Source organism: Cynocephalus volans, chromosome 3, assembly GCF_027409185.1.
Source record: "Cynocephalus volans isolate mCynVol1 chromosome 3, mCynVol1.pri, whole genome shotgun sequence".
NCBI classification, from domain to species: Eukaryota; Metazoa; Chordata; class Mammalia; order Dermoptera; family Cynocephalidae; genus Cynocephalus; species Cynocephalus volans.
In genome coordinates this window covers 154,775,004-154,787,710 of record NC_084462.1, presented here as the reverse complement: position 1 = coordinate 154,787,710, position 12,707 = coordinate 154,775,004, and the positions used below count along the sequence as shown (strand labels likewise).

General features: G+C 51.8%; 1 protein-coding gene across 2 annotated transcripts in view; it reads left to right on the top strand.

Moving 5' to 3' along the window:
- Nucleotides 1-12,707, top strand: part of MIDEAS (mitotic deacetylase associated SANT domain protein) — a 62,567-nt gene that overhangs the window by 26,887 nt on the left and 22,973 nt on the right. The window lies entirely within an intron of this gene.

The following is a 12,707-nucleotide window of genomic DNA, read 5'->3' as shown; positions in this document are numbered from 1 at the left end:
CCAGTTTTTCCCAGTAGTTGGTCAGACAGAGGCCCCCACCCAGCCTGCTGTTGCCAGAACTTGCCAGTTCTGTGGCGGGGAAGGCCCCAAAGTTCAGAAAGGGGCTTACGTGATAACTTGCAACCCTGAGAGTCCATGTGGGCTTCAGTCTCCTCCTCCCCCTCCCAGCCTGCTGGCAGCTCCTGGGGCAAGCACCTGGCTACTGCTCAGGTCCCACTCCTGACCTCACTTTGCTCCTCTGAGGCTCCAGCTGGCCCTGGGTCATAGTTCTGGGCTCCTCAGCTCCTGGGAGTTACCCCAGAGCTGGGAAACACTTTGGGATCTAGTCCAAGTCCTTCATTTTCAAATGGGGAAGCTTGAGTGAGTTGCTTGAGTTTCCCAGAGCTATCTCCACTTTCCCTTTGGGAGGATAGAAAGAAGGGTTGCTCCTGTGTCCTGCCCCTGGTCTTTGCCCCTCCCAGCTTGGAAGTTGGGGGGGCTGCTTCAGTGCAGGAAGAACCCAGAGGAAAACTGTCTTGGCTCCTGGGTGTGGCTCAGTCCTCAACTGGCTCCATAGTTATTTATTTGTCTGTTTGTATGTGTGTGTGAGTGAGTTCTGTGGTTTGGAGGCTGGATCTGAATGAAAGCAGAAGTACCCGCACTATGTCAGCTATGCGGTGAGCAGATTGGACCTTACTGGGACAGTCAGGAGCGGAAGAAAGGGGGCAGAGGCCCCTCTACACGGTGGCTGGTGCTCTATCTGTCCCTGCTGCAGTGCTTGCACACTTGAGCGTAAACAGCCCTTCCATCTTGCTAGCAGCTGCCTTTCCATGCTGGCTTTGGGTAGAAGAGATGCCAAAAATAACCAGGCACGCACCTCCACTTGTGGGACTTTTACTCTGGTGGCCTCTGGGCAGGCTTGCTTGCTTTCTACAGGCTCAGTATCTCTGCCAGCGTCCCTGCTCCTACTTCCTGTGGCCACCTTTCCCCGGCCTCCCTCAGGCGATGGCACTGTCCCTTTTCTTGCTCTTTTAGATGAGCTTAGGAGGGTGGCAGCTCATCCTTGTGGGCCTGGAATCTCTGCCAGGTATTATCGGGGAAATGCTCTTGCCCCACTGTGTCCCTGCAGGCCCTGCTGGCACAGCTGAGTCCAGAGGAGGCCTGTGCTGGGTACACTCTGGACATTTTTGCAGACCCTTCTCTCCTGAGTCTGTAGGCCAAATGCCCTGCATGCCTGCAGAGCCCGTCACTCTTGCTAGGACTCTGAGCCTCCTTGTCCTGCCCCTACTGGCCAGCCCTGCTCTCAGACAACTGTGGAACTGGAAGAGTCAGGCCATTCATTTCACCCAAGGTGTTAAAGATTGATAACAATGTCTGAGCTACCCCTTCCCAGCAAGGGGGAAAGGAAATCACATTTATTGAGAGCTTACTCTGTGCCAGGAGTTTCATTTATATATCACCTCATTGAATCCTACAATAACTATAAGACAGAGCTATTGTGCCCATTTACTGATACGGACCCTGAGGCTGAAGACTGGAGAAGCCAGCACACCTCTGTGTGACCCCTTTTACCATGTAGCTCCTACCCTTCTCCCGGCTATTTTCATGTGCACAGGGAACAAAGCTTTGACCCTTGGAGTGAAGTGCTGATGGTAGGAATTTGGGCACCATTAGACTGGATGATAGGGAGATATTTGGGGCTGGGAAGGGTTGGGAAGATCCCTTTGTGGCCTCCCTCTCCAGACACTTCCCAGTGCAGCCAGAAGCCCATCCATGAGGCCCTGCCATGGGGGTTTTAGCTGTAGGTCTGGGGATTGCTGGGTCAGTCACTCAGGCACCGGAGGAGTGGAAAGTCTTGGTTTAGGCCTCCTGGGAACCTTCCAAGTGTGTACTCCTCCCCAAACACATCCCAGCATATGTAGTCCTGAGAACAGCTCTGGGGACTATAGGGTAGAGGTAAATGGGATCTTGGGTCTCCCTTCCTGGCTGCTGGGTCTGACCACAGGACCCATCATTCCAGCTGGCTTGGCCCATATTCCAGAAAGCCTGGTTGGTGTGTACTTGGGGCTTGTGCTGGATGCTCTGCTGGTGCCCAGTGTGCTGTGCCAAAGGCCTCTGGGTGTATTTCAGGAACAATAAAGAATAAATCAACATAGAAGAAAAGGCCCTGCAGCAGCTGCTCAGAGACTGGAAAAATGAAAGGAATGTGGGAGCATTTGGCAGAGGTCCTGAATCTTGACCAGGGCCTGAGAAAGGGTGTGATGCTGACTTGATGGCTGGGTGAGTGAGATGGTCGGCTCTCTGTGCCCACCCTCCAGTCCTTCTAAGAGGTTCCAGGAAGCCACCCTGAGACCTCTCTGCTGGCAGCAAGTTTTTGTGTTTCTTGGTCACTATCAGTTATTGGTGAGCCATATCGACCCATTCTTTACACTCACTCCAAGCAGGCAGTCCTCGACCCTTCCTCCCCACAGACCACCAGGTGAGTCCTGGCCCTTTCCAGCACTGGCCAGGCAGGAGAGCCTGAGCTGATGAAGACTTGGAAGACCCCCCTGCTGTACCTCCCTGCTGGGGAGGAGATGAGCCAAATAAATGTCAAGGACTAGTAATGCCAGGTCTGGGGAGTGATAAGTGTGAGAACATCCTCCTGGGAGGCTGTGACCACAGCTCTACCCAAGTAGCTGTGTGTCCTTGGGCAAGTCACTTTACCTCTCAGAAATTCAGTTTTAGCAGCTGTGAAACAGAGATTTGGGCCAATGATCTTTGGAGAGAGTGCTACTATCTGTCTCCACTATTTAGGGTGTGCAACGAACAGCCTTTATTTAGGAATTTAAGTACTTGAGAGAAGCAGCCCTCCAAGAGCCCTGTGCAGAGGTGTGGTGGCTGTGGTTGGGGGCTAATGATCAATGCTCTGGGTGGGGGTCATCGGCACTAGTAGGAATCCAAGCGTGGAGCTGATTTGACCCAGACTTCAGGGTGCCGAGAGAAGGGACAGTAGCCTGGGCCCCATGGGGATTTGGGGCATTCAACAAACCGGGGAGAGTCAAGGCTTTATTTTTAAAGAGCTGTTGGCCAACTGTGGGTGTGGGGTTGAAGGGTGTGGGAGGGGTGTGGCTTCCTCTTGGGCAGAAGATGTTGAACCTTCCACAGGTTGGCCCGGTGGCGGTAATCACCTGCCAGGCCTCTCCCACCCACCTTACCTGACCAGCCATACTTAGAGAACATCACGGTGGTTTTCAGGCCAGCTAAAGCTGGAGAATTTGTGAGCAGCCCGGAGGCTGCTGTCATACATGCCTGACGTGACAACCAAGTAGGAGGCTAAGCCTGAAATTCTGAGACAGGAAGTTTGTAGAAAGGGCTCTGGAAACAGGCAGGCCTGGGTTCCAGCCCTGACCTTGCCTCTATAGTCCTGTGCCTTTGACAAGTGATTTGACCCCTGGATCTTTTCAGGCTCCTTGTTATAAAGGCTGGAGAGTAATAATACCTACCTTGTGAGGATTAAATAAGATAATATAGAGAGAGTGCTTAACACCATGCCTAAGTAGAACCCACAAGAAATGTTAGAAGTATTGATGAAGCCTTATTTGTGTGAAGTTGGGATTAACTTTAGCTCCAGGCTTTTCCCAGTGTCTGCCAAGAGGTGGGTCCTGCCTAAATGGGGGCATGAAGCACTGTTATTGAAGTCCTCGATTCTGGAGTCCTGCTATGCTCCTGGCTGTGTGTCCTCGAGCAAGTTTTCCTTCCTTTTTGGGACTGCTCTGTGAAATGAGGAATTGGACTAGGTGAACACTGACATCCCTTGATATCTGGATTCTGTTCGGCTTTCCCAGCTGGACCCTGCTTTGCCAGTTGGCTCTGAAGAGAGGCCTGAGCCACTTTTCTCCATCTGGTGTGGAGGCTTTCATTCCAGAGTGAGATCCTGCTGACCCTGCAGCTTCCAGCTCACCTCTGCAGTCCCTGACACCTCAACACCCTATGGCTCTTCCAGCTTCCAAGGGCTTTTACAGATACCCCCAATCTGGGGTGGGGGGATCTGTTTCTGGTAGATTGGGGCTGGGATTATTTCTTGAGAGGAGTGTTAAATCTCTGCTTGGAAATTCCCCTAGGAAAAGCAGTAGTTCTGGGAGGGAGCACGAGGAAGGACAGAGTCAACAGCTGGCTTTGTAGGGTTCTCAAATGTAGGAATCCTTCTGAGGCCCATGGGTGTAGATTCAGGATTTTTCTGGGAGGGTGGTGGAAAGAGCAGGGACTTTGAAGGCAGATGGTAAGGATTTGAACCTCACTTCTGCTACTTCAACAGCAGAGCCTCAGTTTCCCTCTGTAGAATGGGGACAATAATACCCCCCAATGGGACGTCTGTAAGCTTAGGTTAGGATATGTAAAGTGCCTGGCTTGGGGAAGTACTCTATAAATGTTAGTTTTCTTTTGGGAAGGATCTGCCTTTTGGATATTCTGTAGACTGGCCATAGGAATGGAAATATTTGCCTGTGCTTATTTTCCCAGGGAAAAGTAGTGCTGCATGACAAGCCCAAAGGCCTCTCCATCCCCCCGCCATGTTGATTCAGGGATCAAGTTTGGGGTTAGGGTTCAGCGTGTCCCTGAACCTGGTGTGGGGGTTAGGAGAGGGGCTACCCAGGCGTTTGCAATAGTCAGAGATCTCTGGCTTCCCAGGGCTTTGCAAGAGGTGTGGAGAACATGGGCCAAGTAAGGAGTGGCTTCTCTGAGCTGGGAGAACTTGGCAAGTTACTCCTTACCTTCGTTTCCCATCAATTTCACAAATTTCCTTTTATTATTGATTTCTAATTTCAGCTCATTTTGATTGGAAAACATGCTTTGTATGATTTCAGTCCTCTTAAATTTATTGAGACTTGTGCTCTAGTTTATGATCTATCCTAAAGAATGTTCCATGTGCTCTTGAGAAAAATGTGTATTCTACTGTTTTTGGGTGGAGTGTTCTATAGATGTCTTTTAGGTCTAATTGGATTATAGTGTTCAAGTCTTCTGTTTCCTTGTTGCTCTTCTGTTTGGTTGTACTGTCTGTCCATTGTTGGAAGTGGAGTGTTGAAATCTCCCACTATTATTTTTGAATCGTCTATTTCTCCATTCAATTCTGACAGTTTTTGCTTCGTGTATGTGGGGGCTCTTTCGTTAGGTGCATACATGTTTATAACTGTTGTAGCCTCTTGATGGATGAACACTTTTATTATTATAAAATGTCCTTTATCTCTAATAACAATTTTTGTCATTAAATCTATTTTGTCTGATATTAGTATAGACACTCCAGCTCTCTTTTGGTTACTTTTTGCATGGTATATCTTTTTCCATCCTTTACTTTCAACCTGTTTGTGTCTTTAAAAGTAAAGTGTGTCTCTTCTGAACAGCACATAATTGGATTGTCTTTTTGTAATCCATTCTGCCAACCTCTGCCTTTTAATTGGAGTGTTTAATCCATTTGCATTTAAAGTAATTATTGGTAAGTTAGGATTTACATCTGCCATTTTGCTATTTAATTTCTGTACATCATATGTCATTTTTGTTCTTCTGTTCCTCCATTACTGTTTTCTTTTCTGTTAAATAGATATTTTCAAGTGTACTGTTCCTAGCCTGTAAAATGAGACAAAGAAGAGTAAGGTTTAGGTGAGATTCTTCCTGCAGTGCACTTAGCACAGCACCTGACAAATAGTAAGAACTCAGTAAACATGGGCACTCCAATTGGGCCTCAGACACTATAAGAGCCACAGTCAGCCCTAAGGCCAGATGAGAGCAGAGTCCACCCAAGGCTCTGTGGAACCCTCATGTCTCCAGGGTAGGGCACAGCATTCTGGCAGGTAGTTCTTTTGGGGAGTTGGGAATGGTTGGTCCTGGAAAACCTCACCATGCCTTCTAGCCCTACCTGGGCTGCTTATGAAGCATTGGAGATTTTCCATTCTGCACCCTGACTCCATCAGACCCATGAACCAATCTCTTGGGATGGGTCTTACTGCACCCACTGAAGATTTTTTTTTTTTTTTTTTTTTTGTGACCGGTAAGGGGATCGTAACCCTTGGCTTGGTGTCGCCTGCACCTCACTCAGCCAGTGAGTGCACCAGCCATCCCTATATAGGATCCAAACCCGCGGCCTCAGCGCTACCAGCACCACTGCACTCCCAGCGCCGCACTCACCCGAGTGAGCCAGGGGGTCGGCCCTGCACCCACTGAAGTTTGAGAACCACTGCTTGATACTGACACAGACAGGCAACAGAGTTTGACACAGAGACCTGCTTTGGAGTTGGCAGGCATGGGTTTGAATGCTAGCTTCTCACTCATGAGCTCTGTGACCTAGCACAATCTTTCCTCATTTCTCAGTTGGGAATAAGTGGTTACTCAAGTAAGCAGTACTTACACACATTTGTCGTGTAGGTAGTGCTGGTGGCTACTGTTTCATGTGGCAGTTGCTTGTTACAAAGGTATTTTTTTGGTTCCTAGATGTAGGTCTTGTCCCCCTTGCCCTACCCTGGCTTCTTAAGTTCCTCAAATGCAGAAACCAGTGGGTTGCAGCTCCTGGACCAGACACCTTGTTACCTGACAAGCAGTCTGCTGCCCTCTCTATTGGGCCACACTTCCTCCAGGCCTTGCTGCTCCCAGCCTCGGTGCAGAAACAGAAGGGAATTGAAGAAGCATTATGGGATAGTGGTGTAAGAGCATGAAGATTCAGAAAGGTGACAATGGTATGTGCCAGAGGGCTACCTGGAGGAGGGAGGCCTTGAAGGAAGACAGATTATCAAAGTGGACGCAGGGCTTCCAGGCAGAGGGAACAGCTCCAGCAAAAGGTCAAAGTTAGGGAGCTCCCCTGGCGGTCACCTGTTTCTTGTGTCTATCTCTAGCCCATGCACAGATCATCTTTGCATTATAATTACTGTGTGTTTCTGTGGTGGCCCCCCCTGCCCCCACTGTCCCCCAGACTGGGAGCTCTGAGGGTAGGGGCATTGTCTTCTGTATCTCCTCAGAGCCTACAACGAGTGCCTAGCAAATGCTGTTGAATGGACACAGCGGCAGTAGGCAGACCTATAGGGCTGCTCAGGGTGTGGGTGGTGGGGGAGCAGGCAGGGCAAGGCCATGGTAAGGGAGGTCCCTGTGAGTGGCTTCCTCTGTATCTTGGCCTAGAGTACTGGGGTGCTCAGACTCCAGAGAGCCAGCCCTAGATCTGCTAGGGAACCAGGCTTTTCTAGAAGGGAAGGGAGGAGCTGGGGCAGCCTCTGGTGGTGTGTGCCCCGTAGGGCAAAGAAAGGGTTGTGAGGAGGCCCCAGTAGTCCCCATGAGGCCTTCACCAGAGGTTCAGTCACTTGAGGACTTGGCTGCAGGGACTTTTGCTGTGTCTCTTGTGGAGAGAGCCTAAACCTGCCAGCTTCCACCTTATTCCTACTGGGATTCCCAAGTCCTGTTGGAAGGGTCAGGGACTCCTGTGCTGCCTGTGATCCCTGGCCGAGGAGGTAGGCAGCCAGGCCTCCAGTGGAGGCAAAAGCTGAGCGTAGAAGCTTGATCTTTTCCTGGTTTGTCTGTGGTGCTGTGTTTTCTCTCTACATTAGCTTTGCCCCTGTAAAACAGACCCAGTTATTCTGGCTTTCCATGGACATCCCAAGGAACAGTGGGAGAGGGAGACAATAAAGTAAATAAATTAAAAAAAAATAAAGGTGCCTGGATGGAGCCCTAAGAGTGCCTCATAAGGCAAAGGATTCCCTTCTCACACATATCCCTCTAAAAGCATCTCATTGTTGGCATTTTTATTGTCAGAGCTCAAACTGCAGCCAGCTTGAACCCTGGCCAAGCTTCTGAGCCTGACCAGCTTGATGGCTGAGACCCCTGGGACTCATGACTCCCGAGCATATTGGCCTGGGGTGTGCATTTCAGAGCCGAAGTTCAGTGCAGAGAAGTGATGGTCCAGGGACTCTCTGGTTTGGGAATGGGCAGATACTCAGGGCTTCTGTCTGCTCCTGTGCTCCCAGGGGAAATGACACTTGTGGGAGGCAGGTCCACATCTGTTGCACTGGAGTCTCCTTCCATGATGGTTTGCAGACCGCTTGAGTTCAGTGGCATGAAGAAGTGGGGCCCTCTGGCCTGTATGTGAACTCCCAGTTGTGGGGGGCAGGGCACGGTGCATACAGCCTTGTAGATGGCTGACCTGTGTTCAGAGGAGAGGTTTGTCTAGGGTCTGGGCAACTCTAGCTGGTCCAGGGCAATTCCAGGCCACTGGCCCAGTCTGCGTGTAGCCAGAGACCCCAGGGTATCTGAGAGAGAGCCTTTTAGGAGGTGAGCCTGGACTAGGGGCCAACTGGGCCATGCTGGGATCCTCTTAGGAGGGTCTCTTGTTATAGGTCCTGGCATCCTTGCCCGACCTTGGTGTCTTGAGGCCCAGCCCTACCATGTCAGGGCACACGGTGAACAGACTCACAGGTTCATGTCCCTGGCTATGGTCTAGGCAGGGGTAAGAAGCCTTCGGGGAGAAAAAATGGGGCAGGGTGGGGGAGCATTGGTGGGGCTGGCACTTTGCCAGTTGGCCTGTGTGTAGTGTGGGGCAGTGAGTGGTAGTCAAGGGGCCAGTGGCTTGTGGGTCAGCAATTGGAGAAGGACTTGTGTTCAGCTTAGTTGGAGAGAGCCTGGGGCTATGGGTGGGGTGGGGGACTTTTCACTTCATCTCAGCTTCATGGGGAGTTCTGAGGTGCATCTGGGAGAAAGACTGGAAGTCAGGACCTGGCAGGAAGCCAGGGTGGAAATGCTGGCTGTGAGTAGCACCTCTGCCCAGGCATGGCTCTGACTCACCTTGGGCGCAGTCTTGGATGAGCATCCAAAGAGGCAGACACAAACCAAGTGCCAGAGTACAATGGTCTGCAGACTTCCCCGTGGAGCCTACTGTCTGCTGGGGATGAGGAAATAGGCACCTGGTATTTAGTGTGCTGAGCAGGGGTTTTGGAGAGGTTATGGGCTCACAGTGCAGTTCTTTTCTCAGCCTGGGGGGTCAAGGAAGGTTTCTGGGGGGAAGCAGTGTCTGAGACCTGAAGGATGAGTAGGACATGGCAAATGCAAGGGTGGGAAGGGCTCCTGGGCAGAGGCACAGCCTGGTCAAAGACCCGGAAGTGGGAGCAGCACAGTGGAGGCTCTGATTGTATGGCTGAAGTATGGGGTGTCGAGAGAGGTGGCAGGAGCCAAAGTCTGCAGGTACTTGTGGGCAGGGTGGGGAGTTTAGACTTTGTCCTAGGACAGCCTCTTTGTTGCTGAGATAGCAGGCTCTCCTGAAGATTCAGGGCCTTCTTGGATGCTGTGTTTGGGTCTGTCTTGCCCTCGGGTGGGAGATGCATGAGCTCTGACTCTCCCCTTTCTAGCGCTAAGCTCGTTGTTACCTGGGGTGGCCCAGACTGTAAGAGCAGGAGCTTGGAGTATTAGCCTCCAAGGGCCAGGGGGGGGGTCCTCCTGTTGGCTTTCACCCCTGGGTCAGAGCTGAGCCCCTGCAGCTGCTGGGAGCAAGCTGGGCACCTCCTCCCTGGCCTGTGTGACCTTGACTCACAACAGTCTTGTTTCTCAGATGAACACACTGAATGCCCTAAGTGGGCTGGTGAGTGGCCCTGGTCTCCTCAGTGGCCATGGCCTGGCCCCCTCACCCTGTGGTGAGGGCTCACTGGACTCTTGTGGATTGGCCAGCCACTATTGGGCAGGCAGCTGATGGCACTTGGGGGTCAGTGTGTGTTGGAGCTGACATCCTTGGATAGCATGGTGTCTCCATCAGTGCTGAACATTCCAGGCCTTTCTAGCACCTTCCCCTCGTGTGTCTGCAAAACACACATGTGGGCTCAGCACTGCTTTATTTGTTTTGGTGCACACTGGTTTCTTCTGTAGAGAGAAAGCACTTCTAATCGTAGATCTTCCTGAAAGCCTCAAGGGTCCCAAGCCTTGATATTGACTCTTGCCTTGTCTTTGGCCCAGGGATACCCTGTGAGTCTGGTCAAGGATTGGTTGCAGCAGAGAAGAGCCTGGAGGAAGGGAAGAGTACACAGAGCATGACAGATGGTCAAGCAGACTTACAGAGCAGGTTGCAGTGTCTGGGACCCGATGTGACTGTGGGTTTCCTTTTGCAGTGTTTCTGTATCCGTTGTCAGAGGCCTTGCAGCTGGTCCCAGGGGTGAGCTGCTTGCAGGAGCTCCTCATACTTCCCTGCAGCCTTGGAGACTTGGCCCGTAGGTTGGCAGACTGGAAAATGTGGCTTCGTTCCTCTTCCTCACTGTGAGGAAGTCGGGCTGACTTCCACCTGTGGGACAGAGTAGTGGGGGAGGGGCAGAGAAATGGGAGGAAGTGGCTCAGGCCTGCCCCAAGTTGCAGGCTGAGAGGTGCCAGTGGGGTCTCAGAGCTTGGAGTCCCTGCAGCAGCAACCAGAACTGAGCCAGGGGTGGGTTTGCAGGGCCTGGGGAGTCCAGGCCCAGAGGGTGGGGCCCAAGTGGTCAGTGCAGGAGGAAGTATGCCAGGCCTCCCTGCAGGTGGACCTCATACACCTGCTGGCCCCTGTAGTGAGGCCCCTGCCCTCCCCTCCCTTCCTGTAGGACTGAGGGTCTATGGGGAGAATGGGAGAGGATCACCTGCCATATGTTCAGGCAGGGAAAAGGAACTTCCCAGTGCCAATGAGGAAGATATCTATGTCCAGAAAATCCTTGCTCCAAGGTAGTGGGGAGTGTGTTGTTGAAGGTAGGTGTTCACAGAGGGGCCTGGAGTCTTAGTGGCATGTATTGGGGATAAGGAATAAGAGCTTAATCTTGGAGTCAGACAGACATGGATTCAAGCCCTGGCTCTGCAACATAGGCAAGTTACTTAGCCCCTCTGAGCCTCATCCAGTTCTCCAGTAAAATGGAGGCTAAAATAGCAATGCCTGCCTTATAAGGCTATTGTGCGAATTAAAAGGATGCAAAGCACTTAGGGCCCATCTGTTACAGGTGTACTATTACCACTGCTATTACTACTACTATTAACTACTACAACTTACTACTACTACTACTACTACTACTACATGCCCTGCTATCTGGGTGTGTCCCCTGCCCACTTCCTCCCAGGTTCCTAGGCATCTTCTTCTCTTCTCCCTGTCCTCCAGACAATGACCTTTCTTTTCTGGGGGTCCCAGGCCTGAGTGTCCTCGCCCTTGGCACTCTTAGCTCTCCGGGGGGGTGACAGGGAGTCCTTTGCAGCAGGGAGCTTCTGGGGTGATTCAGCCTCCTCCAAACAAGGCCTCATGATTTCTTTTAAGCAAGTACCTGTCCCAGCTTCAGTAACTTACTGTGGCATCCTGAATGATGGCCCTCATTAATGTACAGGGTGGGGGTTTGGAGGCAGACCAGCCAAGCCTGACCATATACAGCTGTGGGTAAGCCCCTGTGAGGCCTGCATCTGGCCTCTGGCCCCTTCTCTGGGCAGGAGCAGCCCTGTCCTGGAGCCCCTTTCACAGACTCTACCCCTGTGCCCCCAAACCTCGCAGGAGGCACTGAGCAGCCATTCCTGTGCCTGGGCCCCTCCATCAGCGCACACTGGCATGTGTGCCCAGGCCAGCCTGCCACGTGGGTCTTCCTTCCCTTGCTGCAGGCCCCAAGCTCATGGGGGGTAGGTATGAGTGCCTGTGAATGCCCAGGGGCTTGCAGCCCCCTGAAGGCACAGGGGCCTGCTAGGCTTCCCTCACACACCCCTCCACTCCTCCGTTCCCCACCTTCTCCTCAACACATTCTTCCTTCCTCTGTCTTGCTCTGAAGACATGTAGGTACTTCTAGTTCTCTCAGTTTGATGCTCCCTTGGAGAGGTGGAGCTGGACGGTCCCACCCTGCAGCTTTGCAGGGGTGCCTAGGGTGATTTCCAGTCTGGGGTCTAGCTTTTAGGTCTCTGCTCGGAATTAGGTTGGCTGTCAGGAAAAGAGGATTTAAAAGCAAGAGAAAGAGGTTTATTCAAAAAGTTGTTTTTGTGGCCCTCAGCTCTCCCCTCTTGTCGAAATCTTTTCCCTTCTGCTGGGGGCCGGCATGACTTGGATGCTTCTAGTCTCTGTCTCTCTCCTTCCCCCCAACTTCCAGATAAGAAGACAAAGAGGGTGCACGCGGGAAGGTCTCTGTCACTCCCTTCAGGGCCTGGGAGCAGAGGAAGGAAATGGAGGAGGAAGTTAATCTCCTTCTGGGTGCTGGTGAAAGTGAAAGGTAGATAGGGAGGGGGCCTCGTGAGTCACGACAGGCAGGTCAGCGGCTCCCAGACTGCAGGGCTGGTAGCTGCGGAAGCGTGCACAGGAGCGATAGCCCTCATCCCAGGGTGTAGCTGGAGCTTGGTACCGCCCAGCCCCTGCCCGCCTCTGCTCCCCACACCCACTGGTTGCCTGGAAACTGCTGGGGATCTAACAATGACCTGGAGCATCTAGAGGCTGAGGTCGCTGGGATCTGCAGATTTATTCTCCAGAGCTGCCTGGGTTGTCTTCCTGTCTCCTCCCCTCCTAACGTGACTGAGCTGGGACCAGAATCTTACTTGGGCCACATAGCTCCCACCCCTACCAACTTCCCAGGGGGAAGAAACAAAACAAAACAAAAATCTCTCTGGAGAAATAAAAAGTCTTTGAAAATATATGCAAACAGCTATGTCAGTTATAAAATTCAGGTCTGGATTCTGTTTGTTTTGTAGCAGGATAAATAGAGCAACCCTTCTGAAAAATTAAGTTAGCATACAGAGAAAAACTGAGTACTTTAGTCATG